Source organism: Rutidosis leptorrhynchoides, chromosome 10 (assembly GCF_046630445.1).
Source record: "Rutidosis leptorrhynchoides isolate AG116_Rl617_1_P2 chromosome 10, CSIRO_AGI_Rlap_v1, whole genome shotgun sequence".
Taxonomy (NCBI): domain Eukaryota; kingdom Viridiplantae; phylum Streptophyta; class Magnoliopsida; order Asterales; family Asteraceae; genus Rutidosis; species Rutidosis leptorrhynchoides.
This window is the reverse complement of record NC_092342.1, coordinates 111,750,689-111,769,368: the sequence shown is the minus strand read 5'-3', so window position 1 is coordinate 111,769,368 and position 18,680 is coordinate 111,750,689.

The window sequence follows — 18,680 nt, the reverse complement described above, 5'->3', positions numbered from 1 at the left end:
ATTCTTTGAAGTCAAACTTATTCTTTGTGATTTGTCCACGGCTTTCTTCATAGTTTCGCATAATCTGCTTTTCGGTACTAAATTTTCTCTTGAATGTTTCCAATATAATGATACACAGGAAGCACGAAGAGGTATATAAGTTCAGACGAGAATATTTATGAAAATATCCTCAGAAATATCGAAGATATTGATGATGATATTTTGGAATTTCTAAGTTCGATGGTTGATGGAGAAAGATTTTCCGCAAGATTTTAACATGACTTCGGAGTAGGATATTGTAGTGACCCGAACTTTTCCATGTTTATATATATTAATTGAGATTGATATTTACATGATTAAATGTTTCCAACATGTTAAGCAATCAAACTTGTTAAGACTTGATTAATTGAAATATGTTTCATATAGACAATTGACCACCCAAGTTGACCGGCGATTCACGAACGTTAAAACTTGTAAAAATGACATGACGATATATATATGGATATACATATGGTTAACATGAGATTATGATAAGTAAGTATCTCCATAAGTATATTAACAATGAGTTATATACATATAAACAAGACTACTAACTTAAGGATTTCGAAACGAGACATATATGTAACGATTATCGTTGTAACGACATTTAAATGTATATATATCATATTAAGATATATTAATATATCATAATATCATGATAATATAATAATTTAACATCTCATTAGATATAATAAACAATGGGTTAACAACATTAATTGAGATCGTTAACTTAAAGGTTTCAAAACAACACTTACATGTAACGACTAACGATGACTTAACGACTCAGTTAAAATGTATATACATGTAGTGTATTTAGATGTATTAAAATACTTTTGGAAGACTTCAAGACATATATCAAAACACTCATACTTAACGAAAATGGTTACAGTTACTTTTCCATTCTTTTCTTTCATCAAGAATTCTAGTCGTATTCTTACCCGTATTATACACAGCTTCAAAACGTACTTACTATGAGTATATACCAATAGAAACTAGCATGGGATTCCACTCTTGATTATGTCATGTATTACTAATCAATTTTAACTTCTACTATGAGCTAGTCAACTAACTAGAACTCCTTTTAACCCCACTCACCACTCACCAATTACCACTCATCATTCACTCCATTTCACTTCCAATTCTCTTTCTAATTCTCTCTCAACACACACACACTGTTATGAATGTATTTTTCCAGTAGTTAATCATCATCTTCATCAAAAATCACTTCAAGAATCAAGCTATAATCATCATAGGAAGAACACTTCAAGAACACTTCAAAAATCCCTTCAAGTTTACTAATTTACTTCCAAGCTTTCTAATCCATTCCAAGTAATCATCTAAGATCAAGAAACCTTTGTTATATACAGTAGGTTATCTTTCTTATTCAAGGTAATATTCATATTCAAACTTTGATTCAATTTCTATAACTATAAACTATCTTAATTCGAGTAAAAATCTTACTTGAACTTGTTTTTGTGTCATGATCCTACTTCAAGAACTTTCAAACCATCCAAGATCCTTTGAAGCTAGATCATTTCTTGTCACTTCCAGTAGGTTTACCTACTAAACTTGAGGTAGTAATGATGTTCATAACATCATTCGATTCATATATATAAAACTATCTTATTCGAAGGTTTAAACTCGTAATCACTAGAACATAGTTTAGTTAATTCTAAACTTGTTCGCAAACAAAAGTTAATCCTTCTAACTTGACTTTTAAAATTAACTACACACATGTTCCTGGAAACACGAAAAACACCGTAAAACCAGATTTACGCCGTCGTAGTAAACTCAAAGTGGAAGTATGTTTTCTAAAATGGTCATCTAGACGTCGTTCTTTCGACTGAAATGACTACCTTTACAAAAACGACTTGTAACTTATTTTTCTGACTATAAACCTATACTTTTATGTTTAGATTCATAAAATAGAGTTCAAGATGAAACCATAGCAATTTGATTCACTCAAAACGGATTTAAAATGAAGAAGTTATGGGTAAAACAAGATTGGATAATTTTTCTCATTTTAGATACGTGAAAATTGGTAACAAATCTATTCCAACCATAACTTAATCAACTTGTATTGTATATTATGTAATCTTGAGATACCATAGACACGTATACAATGTTTCGACCTATCATGTCGACACATCTATATATATTTCGGAACAACCATAGACACTCTATATGTGAATGTTGGAGTTAGCTATACAGGGTTGAGGTTGATTCCAAAATATATATAGTTTGAGTTGTGATCAATACTGAGATACGTATACACTGGGTCATGGATTGATTCAAGATAATATTTATCGATTTATTTCTGTACATCTAACTGTGGACAACTAGTTGTAGGTTACTAACGAGGACAGCTGACTTAATAAACTTAAAACATCAAAATATATTAAAAGTGTTGTAAATATATTTTAAACATACTTTGATATATATGTATATATTGTTATAGGTTCGTGAATCAACCAGTGGCCAAGTCTTACTTCCCGACGAAGTAAAAATCTGTGAAAGTGAGTTATAGTCCCACTTTTAAAATCTAATATTTTTGGGATGAAAATACATGCAGGTTTTATAAATGATTTACAAAATAGACACAAGTACGTGAAACTACATTCTATGGTTGAATTATCGAAATCGAATATGCCCCTTTTTATTAAGTCTGGTAATCTAAGAATTAGGGAACAGACACCCTAATTGACGCGAATCCTAAAGATAGATCTATTGGGCCTAACAAACCCCATCCAAAATACCGGATGCTTTAGTACTTCGAAATTTATATCATATCCGAAGGGTGTCCCGGAATGATGGGGATATTCTTATATATATGCATCTTGTTAATGTCGGTTACCAGGTGTTTACCATATGAATGATTTTTATCTCTATGTATGGGATGTGTATTGAAATATGAAATCTTGTGGTCTATTGTTACGATTTGATATATATAGGTTAAACCTATAACTCACCAACATTTTTGTTGACGTTTAAAGCATGTTTATTCTCAGGTGAATACTAAGAGCTTCTGCTGTTGCATACTAAAATAAGGACAAGATTTGGAGTCCATGTTTGTATGATATTATGTAAAAACTGCATTCAAGAAACTGATTTCGATGTAACATATTTGTATTGTAAACCATTATGTAATGGTCGTGTGTAAACAGGATATTTTAGATTATCATTATTTAATAATCTACGTAAAGCTTTTTAAACCTTTATTTATGAAATAAAGGTTATGGTTTGTTTTAAAAATGAATGCAGTCTTTGAAAAACGTCTCATATAGAGGTCAAAACCTCGCAACGAAATCAATTAATATGGAACGTTTTTAATCAATAAGAACGGGACATTTCAGTTGGTATCAGAGCGTTGGTCTTAGAGAACCAGAAAATTTGCATTAGTGTGTCTTATCGAGTTTGTTAGGATGCATTAGTGAGTCTGGACTTCGACCGTGTTTTCTTTAAAAATGATTGCTTAACATTTTTGTTGGAAACTATATATTTTTAACATATGAATATTATGTGATATATTAATCTCTTAACGTGTTTGATATTATGTGATAGATGTCTACCTTTAGAACAAGTCCCATTGACTCACCTAATAATAATGAAGAGTCAAATGTAAATTGGAATGATTCGTGGACTGATTCACAAGTTCCCGAAGAGGAACCGGAAGAAGAGTCAGAACCGGAAGAAGAATCGGAACCGGAAGAAGAATCGGAACCGGAAGAAGAAATAGAACTGGTGGGGGAAATAATAAAACGGTTAAGTAAAAGAGAATCCTCAACCAACCGACCAAGGTTAATTATGGTCAATGGTGTTTCCGCCAAGGAAGCAAAATATTGGGAGGATTACCAATTCTCCGATGAATCGGATTCCGACGAGAATTCCGATGATGTTATAGAAATTACCCCAACTGAATTTAAAAAGGCAAAAGAAAATAATAAGGGAAAGGGCATAAAAATAGAGAAATCTAATTCCAACCCCGATGAACTTTATATGTATCGTCAACCCCCGAAGTCCTTAAGTTGTAACAATGACCCGGGAACCTCTAAACCACCAGGTTTTTCTAAACCAATGTGGACAACGACGGCTCGTATTAGGGGAACATCATATATCCCTAGAAACTTGGCAAAACGAACCAAAACCGAACAAGAAGAAATGAGCGAGTCGGAATAAGATAGTTGTATTCGTGTGGTGTAATATATGTAATATAGTGTGCTTATGCTTTATGATATATGTAAAAATTGCTTGTATTAATAAGTATTTTTTTTATGAATCTAACTCTTGTCTATTTTACAGTTTAAAAACACAAAATGGATAGACAACCTAATATTTTAAGAGACCTACCCGGAGACATGATTGATGAAATCTTGTCTAGAGTCGGTCAGAATTCCTCGGCACAACTATTTAAGGCGAGATCAGTTTGTAAGACATTCGAAGAACGTTCCAAGAATGCCTTGGTTTATAAAAGGCTTTCGTTCGAAAGATGGGGGATATCACATTGGGAAATCCATAAGTTACGATGTGTTTACTTTGACGCATATATTGCGGGGAACCCAAATGCTATTTTACGCAACGGGTTAAGAAATTATTTTGACTCAGTATATCCGAATATAGGACTTCGTGATTTAGAAAAAGCGGCTAGCATGCAACATAAAGAAGCATGTTATGCTAACGGGTTAGTAATGTTCGCTTTTCACCAAAGTGAGAACAAGAACATCGGGCTACAACTATTAAACAAAACGTTCCCACAAGTGACGGAGTCGGTAATTGGGGTAAGAAATGAGGTTTTTTGGTTATTACGAGACTGTTGGTCATTACGTAACCCTCGTCCCTTTGACGATGTTACAACACGCTGTCTTATCAACGGCCATAACGGTTATGTTCCACAAGACCAAGGATGGGAAGTAGTCCTAGTAAAACCAGAATGCATGACTTGTTTCTGGACGTATGAATTACGTGTCTTTATTGCCTTTGCTGAACGACTTGTGTACTAGCTAGAATTATCTTCACAACTATCTTGTATCAAAGTTATTGTGTGCTATATTTCATGCTTTATGTAAAATAAGCGGTATTGTAAGTTTGTAAAATATTGTATAAAAGTTTGAACTCGAAATATTATTACAATCAGTTTTTCATATAGAATTGTAGTAGTTGAATTGTATATTAGCTACTAAGTATGAACTTAACGGGTAGGTACTACCCGAATTTAAACTTATAAAATGCTAATATGAAGAAAAAGCTTTTATAAATGAGTTCATATTATGCTACGAAATACTATTAACTACTCTTAATATTCTGTATGATTAACTTGTTCCATTTGACTATTTTGAAGGAAATGGCACCGACTACACGACACACCGTGAATATGAATGAAGAGGAATTCCGTACTTTTCTAGCTTCAAACATAGCCGCAGTACAGGCTGCGCTACATACCAACAATAACCTTGGATCTGGCAGTACAGCAAATTGTGTAGGATGCACCTACAAAGAATTCACTGCCTGCAAACCTTTGGAATTTGATGGAACCGAAGGACCGATCGAATTGAAACGGTGGACCGAGAAGGTCGAATCGGTGTTTGCCATAAGTAAGTGTACTGAAGAGGACAAAGTGAAGTACGCTACGCATACCTTCACAGGTTCTGCGTTAACATGGTGGAATACCTATCTAGAGCAAGTGGGACAAGATGATGCGTACGCACTACTGTGGTCAGCATTCAAGCACTTGATGAACGAGAAGTACCGTCCCAGAACCGAGGTCAATAAGCTCAAGACAGAACTTGTTACGAACCCAAGGATTTGATATTACCACGTACGAAAGACGATTCATAGAATTGTGCCTATTGTGTCCGGGAGCATTCGAAGATGAGGAAGAGAAGATCGACGCGTTTGTGAAAGGATTACCGGAAAGAATCCAAGAAGATATAAGTTCACACGAGCCCGCCTCCATACAACAGGCATGTAGAATGGCTCACAAACTAGTAAACCAGATTGAAGAAAGAATTAAAGAGCAGACTGCTGAAGAGGCCAATGTGAAGCAAGTCAAAAGAAAGTGGGAGGAAAACGGTGATAAGAATCACCAATACAACAACAACAGCAATTACAACAATAATCGCAACAATTATCCCAACAATCGCAACATCAATCGCAACATCAACAAACGGCCCAACAACAACAACAACAACAACAGCAACTACAACAATCATCCCAACAACAATAATAACCGCAACAACAACAACAATCAGAAGCAGCTATGCCAAAGGTGTGAAAAGTATCACTCGGGGTTCTGCACCAAATTTTGCAACAAGTGTAAAAGAAATGGTCATAGCGTGGCGAAGTGTGAGGTCTACGGACCAGGGGTTAATAGAACGAAAGGAACAAATGGTGTCGGAACGAGTAATGGCGGAGCAAGTAGTGTCGGAGCAATTTATGCCAATGTAGTTTGTTATAAATGTGGAAAACCGGGCCACATTATTAGAAATTGCCCGAACCAGGAGAACACGAATGGACAAGGCCGTGGAAGAGTTTTCAATATTAATGCGGCAGAGGCACAGGAAGACCCGGAGCTTGTTACGGGTACGTTTCTTATTGACAATAAATCTGCTTACGTTTTATTTGATTCGGGTGCGGATAGAAGCTATATGAGTAGAGATTTTTGTGCTAAATTAAGTTGTCCATTGACGCCTTTGGATAGTAAATTTTTACTCGAATTAGCAAATGGTGAATTAATTTCAGCAGATAATATATGTCGGAATCGAGAAATTAAACTGGTTAGCGAAACATTTAAGATTGATTTGATACCAGTAGAGTTAGGGAGTTTTGATGTGATAATCGGTATGGACTGGTTGAAAGAAGTGAAAGCAGAGATCGTTTGTTACAAAAATGCAATTCGCATTATACGAGAAAAAGGAAAACCCTTAATGGTGTACGGAGAAAAGGGCAACACGAAGCTACATATTATTAGTAATTTGAAGGCACAAAAACTAATAAGAAAAGGTTGCTATGCTGTTCTAGCACACGTCGAGAAAGTACAAACTGAAGAAAAGAGCATCAATGATGTTCCCATTGCAAAAGAATTTCCCGATGTATTTCCGAAAGAATTACCGGGATTACCCCCACAGCGATCCGTTGAATTTCAAATAGATCTTGTACCAGGAGCTGCACCAATAGCTCGTGCTCCTTACAGACTCGCACCCAGCGAGATGAAAGAACTGCAAAGCCAATTACAAGAACTTTTAGAGCGTGGTTTCATTCGACCAAGCACATCACCGTGGGGAGCTCCTGTTTTGTTTGTCAAGAAGAAAGATGGTACATTCAGGTTGTGTATCGACTACCGAGAGTTGAACAAACTTACCATCAAGAACCGTTACCCACTACCGAGAATCGATGACTTATTTGATCAACTACAAGGCTCGTCTGTTTATTCAAAGATTGACTTACGTTCCGGGTATCATCAAATGCGGGTGAAAGAAGATGATATTCCAAAGACTGCTTTCAGAACACGTTACGGTCATTACGAGTTTATGGTCATGCCGTTTGGTTTAACTAATGCACCAGCTGTGTTCATGGACCTTATGAACCGAGTGTGTGGACCATACCTTGACAAGTTTGTCAATGTTTTCATTGATGACATACTTATTTACTCAAAGAATGACCAAGAACATGGTGAACATTTGAGAAAGGTGTTAGAAGTATTGAGGAAGGAAGAATTGTACGCTAAGTTTTCAAAGTGTGCATTTTGGTTGGAAGAAGTTCAATTCCTCGGTCACATAGTGAACAAAGAAGGTATTCAGGTGGATCCGGCAAAGATAGAAACTGTTGAAAAGTGGGAAACCCCGAAAACTCCGAAACACATACGCCAGTTTTTAGGACTAGCTGGTTACTACAGAAGGTTCATCCAAGACTTTTCCAGAATAGCAAAACCCTTGACTGCATTAACGCATAAAGGGAAGAAATTTGAATGGAATGATGAACAAGAGAAAGCGTTTCAGTTATTGAAGAAAAAGCTAACTACGGCACCTATATTGTCATTGCCTGAAGGGAATGATGATTTTGTGATTTATTGTGACGCATCAAAGCAAGGTCTCGGTTGTGTATTAATGCAACGAACGAAGGTGATTGCTTATGCGTCTAGACAATTGAAGATTCACGAACAAAATTATACGACGCATGATTTGGAATTAGGCGCGGTTGTTTTTGCATTAAAGACTTGGAGGCACTACTTATATGGGGTCAAAAGTATTATATATACCGACCACAAAAGTCTTCAACACATATTTAATCAGAAACAACTGAATATGAGGCAGCGTAGGTGGATTGAATTATTGAATGATTACAACTTTGAGATTCGTTACCACCCGGGGAAGGCAAATGTGGTAGCCGATGCCTTGAGCAGGAAGGACAGAGAACTCATTCGAGTAAAATCTATGAATATAATGATTCATAATAACCTTACTACTCAAATAAAGGAGGCGCAACAAGGAGTTTTATAAGAGGGAAATTTAAAGGATGAAATACCCAAAGGATCGGAGAAACATCTTAATATTCAGGAAGACGGAACCCGGTATAGGGCTGAAAGGATTTGGGTACCAAAATTTGGAGATATGAGAGAAATGGTACTTAGAGAAGCTCATAAAACTAGATACTCAATACATCCTGGAACGGGGAAGATGTACAAGGATCTCAGGAAATATTTTTGGTGGCCGGGTATGAAAGCCAATGTTGCTAAATACGTAGGAGAATGTTTGACGTGTTCTAAAGTCAAAGCTGAGCATCAGAAACCATCAGGTCTACTTCAACAACCCGAAATCCCGGAATAGAAATGGGAAAACATTACCATGGATTTCATCACTAAATTGCCAAGGACTGCAAGTGGTTTTGATACTATTTGGGTAATAGTTGATCGTCTCACCAAATCAGCACATTTCCTGCCAATAAGAGAAGATGACAAGATGGAGAAGTTAGCACGACTGTATTTGTAGGAAGTCGTCTCCAGACATGGAATACCAATCTCTATTATCTCTGATAGGGATGGCAGATTTATTTCAAGATTCTGGCAGACATTACAGCAAGCATTAGGAACTTGTCTAGACATGAGTACTGCCCATCATCCACAAACTGATGGGCAGAGCGAAAGGACGATACAAACACTTGAAGAGATGCTACGAGCATGTGTTATTGATTTCGGAAACAGTTGGGATCGACATCTACCATTAGCAGAATTTTCCTACAACAACAGCTACCATTCAAGCATTGAGATGGCGCCATTTGAAGCACTTTATGGTAGAAAGTGCAGGTCTCCAATTTATTGGAGTGAAGTGGGGGATAGACAAATTACGGGTCCGGAGATTATACAAGAAACTACCGAGAAGATCATCCAAATTCAACAACGGTTGAAAACCGCCCAAAGTCGACAAAAGAGCTACGCTGACATTAAAAGAAAAGATATAGAATTTGAAATTGGAGAGATGGTCATGCTTAAAGTTGCACCTTGGAAAGGCGTTGTTCGATTTGGTAAACGAGGGAAATTAAATCCAAGGTATATTGGACCATTCAAGATTATTGATCGTGTCGGACCAGTAGCTTACCGACTTGAGTTACCTCAACAACTCGCGGCTGTACATAACACTTTCCACGTCTCGAATTTGAAGAAATGTTTTGCTAAAGAAGATCTCACTATTCCGTTAGATGAAATCCAAATCAATGAAAAACTCCAATTCATCGAAGAACCCGTCGAAATAATGGATCGTGAGGTTAAAAGACTTAAGCAAAACAAGATACCAATTGTTAAGGTTTGATGGAATGCTCGTAGAGGACCCGAGTTCACCTGGGAACATGAAGATCAGATGAAGAAGAAATACCCGCATCTATTTCCAGAAGATTCGTCAACACCTTCAACAGCTTAAAATTTCGGGACGAAATTTATTTAACGGGTAGGTACTGTAGTGACCCGAACTTTTCCATGTTTATATATATTAATTGAGATTGATATTTACATGATTAAATGTTTCCAACATGTTAAGCAATCAAACTTGTTAAGACTTGATTAATTGAAATATGTTTCATATAGACAATTGACCACCCAAGTTGACCGGCGATTCACGAACGTTAAAACTTGTAAAAATGACATGACGATATATATATGGATATACATATGGTTAACATGAGATTATGATAAGTAAGTATCTCCATAAGTATATTAACAATGAGTTATATACATATAAACAAGACTACTAACTTAAGGATTTCGAAACGAGACATATATGTAACGATTATCGTTGTAATGACATTTAAATGTATATATATCATATTAAGATATATTAATATATCATAATATCATGATAATATAATAATTTAACATCTCATTAGATATAATAAACAATGGGTTAACAACATTAATTGAGATCGTTAACTTAAAGGTTTCAAAACAACACTTACATGTAACGACTAACGATGACTTAACGACTCAGTTAAAATGTATATACATGTAGTGTATTTAGATGTATTAAAATACTTTTGGAAGACTTCAAGACATATATCAAAACACTCATACTTAACGAAAATGGTTACAGTTACTTTTCCATTCTTTTCTTTCATCAAGAATTCTAGTCGTATTCTTACCCGTATTATACACAGCTTCAAAACGTACTTACTATGAGTATATACCAATAGGAACTAGCATGGGATTCCACTCTTGATTATGTCATGTATGACTAATCAATTTTAACTTCTACCATGAGCTTGTCAACTAACTAGAACTCCTTTTAACCCCACTCACCACTCACCAATTACCACTCATCATTCACTCCATTTCACTTCCAATTCTCTTTCTAATTCTCTCTCAACACACACACACTATTATGAATGTATTTTTCCAGTAGTTAATCATCATCTTCATCAAAAATCACTTCAAGAATCAAGCTATAATCATCATAGGAAGAACACTTCAAGAACACTTCAAAAATCCCTTCAAGTTTACTAATTTACTTCCAAGCTTTCTAATCCATTCCAAGTAATCATCTAAGATCAAGAAACCTTTGTTATATACAGTAGGTTATCTTTCTTATTCAACATAATATTCATATTCAAACTTTGATTCAATTTCTATAACTATAAACTATCTTAATTCGAGTAAAAATCTTACTTGAACTTGTTTTTGTGTCATGATCCTACTTCAAGAACTTTCAAGCCATCCAAGATCCTTTGAAGCTAGATCATTTCTAGTCACTTCCAGTAGGTTTACCTACTAAACTTGAGGTAGTAATGATGTTCATAACATCATTCGATTCATATATATAAAACTATCTTATTCGAAGGTTTAAACTCGTAATCACTAGAACATAGTTTAGTTAATTCTAAACTTGTTCGCAAACAAAAGTTAATCCTTCTAAATTGACTTTTAAAATTAACTACACACATGTTCTATATCTATATGATATGCTAACTTAATGATTTAAAACCTGAAAACACGAAAAACACCGTAAAACCAGATTTACGCCGTCGTAGTAACACCGCGGGCTGTTTTGGGTTAGTTAATTAAAAACTATGATAAACTTTGATTTAAAAGTTGTTATTCTGAAAAAATGATTTTTATTATGAACATGAAACTATATCCAAAAATTATGGTTAAACTCAAAGTGGAAGTATGTTTTCTAAAATGGTCATCTAGACGTCGTTCTTTCGACTGAAATGACTACCTTTACAAAAACGACTTGTAACTTATTTTTCTGACTATAAACCTATACTTTTATGTTTAGATTCATAAAATAGAGTTCAAGATGAAACCATAGCAATTTGATTCACTCAAAACGGATTTAAAATGAAGAAGTTATGGGTAAAACAAGATTGGATAATTTTTCTCATTTTAGCTACATGAAAATTGTTAACAAATCTATTCCAACCATAACTTAATCAACTTGTATTGTATATTATGTAATCTTGAGATACTATAGACACGTATACAATGTTTCGACCTATCATGTCGACACATCTATATATATTTCGGAACAACCATAGACACTCTATATGTGAATGTTGGAGTTAGCTATACAGGGTTGAGGTTGATTCCAAAATATATATAGTTTGAGTTGTGATCAATACTGAGATACGTATACACTGGGTCGTGGATTGATTCAAGATAATATTTATCGATTTATTTCTATACATCTAACTGTGGACAACTAGTTGTAGGTTACTAACGAGGACAGCTGACTTAATAAACTTAAAACATCAAAATATATTAAAAGTGTTGTAAATATATTTTAAACATACTTTGATATATATGTATATATTGTTATAGGTTCGTGAATCAACCAGTGGCCAAGTCTTACTTCCCGACGAAGTAAAAATCTGTGAAAGTGAGTTATAGTCCCACTTTTAAAATCTAATATTTTTGGGATGAGAATACATGCAGGTTTTATAAATGATTTACAAAATAGACACAAGTACGTGAAACTACATTCTATGGTTGAATTATCGAAATCGAATATGCCCCTTTTTATTAAGTCTGGTAATCTAAGAATTAGGGAACAGACACCCTAATTGACGCGAATCCTAAAGATAGATCTATTGGGCCTAACAAACCCCATCCAAAGTACCGGATGCTTTAGTACTTCGAAATTTATATCATATCCGAAGGGTGTCCCGGAATGATGGGGATATTCTTATATATATGCATCTTGTTAATGTCGGTTACCAGGTGTTCACCATATGAATGATTTTTATCTCTATGTATGGGATGTGTATTGAAATATGAAATCTTGTGGTCTATTGTTACGATTTGATATATATAGGTTAAACCTATAACTCACCAACATTTTTGTTGACGTTTAAAGCATGTTTATTCTCAGGTGAATACTAAGAGCTTCCGCTGTTGCATACTAAAATAAGGACAAGATTTGGAGTCCATGTTTGTATGATATTGTGTAAAAACTGCATTCAAGAAACTGATTTCGATGTAACATATTTGTATTGTAAACCATTATGTAATGGTCGTGTGTAAACAGGATATTTTAGATTATCATTATTTGATAATCTACGTAAAGCTTTTTAAACCTTTATTTATGAAATAAAGGTTATGGTTTGTTTTAAAAATGAATGCAGTCTTTGAAAAACGTCTCATATAGAGGTCAAAACCTCACAACGAAATCAATTAATATGGAACGTTTTTAATCAATAAGAACGGGACATTTTAGATATTCTCTAAAGATTTCATCGGATCCAGAATTACCTGGATTCTTTGAATATAGGGTTTGGTCCTTGTATTTGTCCTTGGTCTCCTTCATGGTTAGCTCAATCCGTTTTCCAGTTCCAACTTTTATGAATTTTTCCAACATAATATTCTTTATTATCAAACTTCTAGCTGTTAAGATCGTTTACGGTTGTCTACGATTTCTGCTGCTTCATTCATCTTTTTCAATATTCAGAGTATTGATTTGTAGACTGGGAGCTTTTCAAAATTTCAGAATGGAAGGTCATTATTCTAGGAGATAAATGTTATACATATAACTGTTGGTGTAGATATGCTGTGAGTTTTCAAAGTACTGATTGCCGATTCCTTTACATTTACTGCTACCATATCTGAATCATTGGTTATCGATCCGAGGTGATTTCAAGAGAATTGTGTTTTTAGATGATTAAATGCTGACGGTAATATGGTGGAGTATAAAAGGTTCCCCGGTAACAATAAAAGAGCATACATATACATCAAGGTGATAATAAGGTTGTTTCGAACGAAAGGTCGAAGTTGATTTGCTGGAGCTGCGACAAAATTTGCTACTTTGAAAAGAATTACCAAGTTATTTTGGGTAATAATAACACTAAAGGAATTAGCACAACTACGTGTTAAACATTTACTCAGTTTTCGAGAGTTTTTTTCAGATGCATAACTAAATGCATCAATCTTTTCTCCCGTAGATGAAGTGCGGTTGGTTCATCCTCTCGTTTGAGATGTTTTCAAGAATCATGAAAGCTTTGAACGTGAATCATAATCGTCAAGATACAAATAAGGTTTGAGATGAACTCAAGTGGCACACTTAAAGGATTATTTAGTTTCATATGTTATAATCAGTATTTTAATTCATTTTAATTGTCCAATAATATTTGTCCACAGTCGATAGTCAACAGTTTACAGTCAAATAATTCATACATAGTTTAACATATAATATTTGAATTAATTAATACGTGTCGTGAGCCGTATTCGTCTCAGACTCGATCACAACTCAAACTATATATATTATTGTAGAATTAACCTCAACCTTGTATAGCTAACTCCTGCATTACTGCATATAGAGTGTCTATGGTTATTCAAAATAATATATATAGATGCGTCGATATGATATGTCAAAACCTTGTATACGTGTCCCGATATTTAAAGTGCGTAAAATAAATAACAGAATTTAAATGACGATAAATAAAATTGCTAGAATTAAAATTGCGATAAATAAAATGCGATAAATGAATTACGATAAATAAATTGCGATAAATAAAAGGTATTACGGAATTAACAGTTAACTAGGAACAGTTAGCTAGGATTTGGTTAGCGTGGATTCTTATCAAAATTTCTCATAGTTAATTTGTTTGTTTCTAACCAATTTTATTTTGTCAAATGTTTTCTTCATTATGCCACTTGTTGGATTCTGATAATTCAAAATCCAAATATGAAATTGGATGAATATGGTTATTTTGTGGTGAACGGATTCGTATATATGCGGATGTAAATAGGATAGTAAATGACTGTTGAATCAGATTCGAAGAATGTACAGTGTAACTTATTAATATGAAATATAAATGTTTCCTCAGGTATTACCTACCCGTTAAAATATTTTCGCCATTAACAGTTTGTACAAAAGAATTTTTAATCACAATCTTTATGAAAAAATATATATACCTATATATTTTCTTCAGATGTAATCATGGATTTAATGAGTCAATATAATATTAAACTCATTTGATTTACCGTTAGAATAAGTATATATAATCTCTAAAACATTAGAGATTACATAATCGCTATGTCGAACGAAGATAAATGATGTAGAACGTCATGTAGAATGATGATTATACTCGAGGTACAGAATGAGACGTCGAAGCTGGCGGTGTGGATGTTGTTGTTGATGGTACTAGTGCTGTTGGTGCTAAGGTTGGTGATGTTACTGGTGTTGGTGATACTGCTGGTGCTTGCAAATTGTGTACCGTGCTCTCTAAAGTTAACACTCGAGCTCGGAGTTCTTTAACTTCTTCTACTAACCCAGGTTGGTTATCAGTGTGAGGTAGAGATCGGATATCTTCTCTAGTTCCGTTAATGGTAGACTCAAGACGAAAAATTCTGGCAAAAAGGGTATAAACGGTGTTGCGAACGGGTTCGCCGGTGAGCGGGTCAAGTACTCCAAGGTTAGGTGGTAGATTCAATTCATGATATGGGGTACCTTCTTCCCTTCTCCATAGGGTGAGTATGTCCGAACCCACCCCCATTTTCTCCAGTAATCACGGTAGTTGATTGGTTGGTGTGCTCCTGTCACTCTGTCTTCGGAGTCAGAGGAACTTGGTCAATTCGTAAAGGCCATCTTACGCGATCTCATGAAAGATTTTTGGTATGAAGAGTTTAGTGACAGCAATTGATAGTTAGATGGTATTCTCAATGCATAATTTGCATAGATATATATAGTACCGGGATCCCTTAAATTACGGAGAAATTTACGAGGGATATCAGGCAAGGTTTACAGTAACAGATACGCTAAGATATGAATTTTGTCTATACACTATTCATGCAGTCAATGCAGTAAAACGTCTCTAGACTAAGAATAATGAGTAGGTAATTTCCTAAGGATGATAAGCAGATGATTTTTGACGAAAATGATAAGCAAAACTTTTGACATGCAGACACGGTAGAAGTCCAGACTCGCTAATGCATTCTAGTAACTATCAGTTAGACACACTAATGCTAGACCTGGTTCGCTAAGACCACCGCTCTGATACTGATGATGTAGCGTGAGGGTACGAAATAGTGTTTATTTTTAATACAAAATTCGACGAAATTTTACACAAGTTTTATTTATTTATCGAGTGGATATACTTTAAACCTTGCTACAACACTTATAGGCAGTGTACCTAGTCGCGGAGTAGTATAGTTTTTAGTAAGTCCGGTTCGTTCCACAGGGAGCTCGTGAAGTTTAACGCTATATTTTTACACACAATATTTGTAAAAATGCAAAAATATATATATGTACTAGTATTATAATTATTATAAAAGGGGGTTTTACCGTTTAATGACCGGTTTGTCGATTTTAACTAAAGCGTAAATATAAATGACAGAGATTAAAGTGCATAAAATAAATTGCGATAAAGTAAATGACAGAAAATAAAATGACAGAAAATAAAATAGCGAGTAAATAAAAGTACGATGAAATAAACAATAAAACAATTATGCTTATTTAAACTTCCGTAACCATGATGGTTGACGTGTTGATTTTAGTTTTATGCCCATGGGTTAATTGTCCTTTGTCCTGGATTATTTAATATGTCCGTCTGGTTTTTGTCCATAACAGTCCATCAGTCATAAATATAAAGTGCGAGTGTCCTCATCAAATTATTCTTATACCCGAAGTTAAATATTCCAACTAATTGGGGATTCGAATTGTAACAAGGTTTTAATACTTTGTTTAATGAATACACCAGGATATCGACTGCGTGTAAACCAAGGTTTTACTACTTTGTTAACAATTACACCAATTACCCTTGAATGTAATTTCACCCCTGTTTTAATTATTCTAGTGGCTATTAATCCATTCCCGTGTCCGGTTAAATGAACGATTATTCGTACATATAAATACCCCGCCCATCGTGTCCGATCGAGTGTATATGGTAATTTATAGGGACGCCCAATTGTAAATCTTTATATTAACATTAACAAACTTTCATTTAGTTAAACAAATATAAAGCCCATTAATAGCCCATAGTCTAATTTCCACAAGTGTCGTTCTTTTGTCCAAACCCCAATTATGGTACAAAGCCCAATTACCCAATTTTAGTAATTAGCCCAACATCATGATTACTTCGTTTTAAATAAGCATAATAATAACTTAGCTACGAGACATTAATGTAAAAAGGTTGAACATAACTTACAATGATTAAAAATAGCGTAGCGTTACACGGGCAGAGTTCTGACTTAAAACCCGTAATTTATTTCTACCATAACTAAATTAAAATTATTATTAAAATTAAAATTAAAATTAATATATATAAATACGTTACAGAGATAGATAGATATATTGAATATGGGATTGAAAAGGTGTCGTCCAATTGATCGAATGCAATGCCTTTTTATAGGCGAATTATGAATTTGAATTTTCACTTACGACCCCTGAACTATGCTCAATTAACAACTTTTTATTATTTAATATTATTCTTAATATGAATTATTTAAATATTATATTTTATTCTTGTGCATAGTTGACTTGTAATTTTTACACCGTTGCGTCGAGCGTTGAGAGTTGACTCATGTCCCGGTTCCGGATTTTCGAACGTCCTTTCGTACAATTTTATATCGTGTACTTTGCGTTTTGTAACTTGTACTCTTGTCATTTTTAGACGTTCCTCATCAATAAATTGAACCTTTTTGATTGTATCTTGTACTTTTTAGCTTTTTGGACCTTTTTGTCTTCAAATCGTCGTTTTCGCCTTTTGTCTTCGCACTTATTTAAAATAAACGAATATTACTTGAAAATGGAACAATTGCAACTAAAATCTTGTCTTTCTTGAGGGATAATGCTATGAAATATATGTTCCTTTTTAACCTTATCAATATCCCCACACTTGAGCGTTGCTTGTCCTCAAGCAATACAGTCTTGAAATATAATACATCACACGAATCACTTCTTTATTCTTCACACTTTGTACATCAGTGATTATGATAGAGCGGTATAAACAATGATAGTGACGATATGGTTCAAAGGTGGGTGTGTCATCCACAGTTGCCTCGGGTTTAGGTCAACGACACTTGCAATCAAATAGCCGATTTACTTTCGGTTTCCAAAGCAAAGTGCACATTTGAAAGGCGGTTTACAGTCCCACATGACTATGAAAATTTAGATCCTTAAGGGAATTGGATCTTTATGAAAACATTTGATCTTTTGAAAATTCAAGCTCGATTTTACCCTAGACAAGTTTTCTGATTTGTCCCCCCATCGGTGTTGCAAAATATATTTGTGGATCAATATTTTGGCTAAAAACTTTTAGGTTCGTGTAATCCACTGCTATCCCGGTATCGGAAAGCACACATCCAGTTTACTTGTTCCGTATATTACCTTTCGGTAAACTACCGTCCGGTTGTAAAGGAAAGCGATGAACAAGAAACTGTTAAGGCAATGTCTAATGACATGCATTTGATTATGGTCTTTAAAACGTGTCGGATGCTAGAACTATCCTTGGTAGGAGCGATAGTAAAGATCATCCTATAATTTTTCGGTCTGGCACAAGGTCCTGTCTCTGACCATGCTATGCAACCACCGTTCTTACGGTTGACACCCGATTTGGTTCAGGTGACCTAATGAATTCTGATGAATTCTCAGGATTTTACGTTCAATGGTAATGAACGCATTGAAAATGGGTTTTCAGAAAACAAATCGGTTTATAATTTTGATCAAAATATTTTCTCGTTCAAGCTCGAG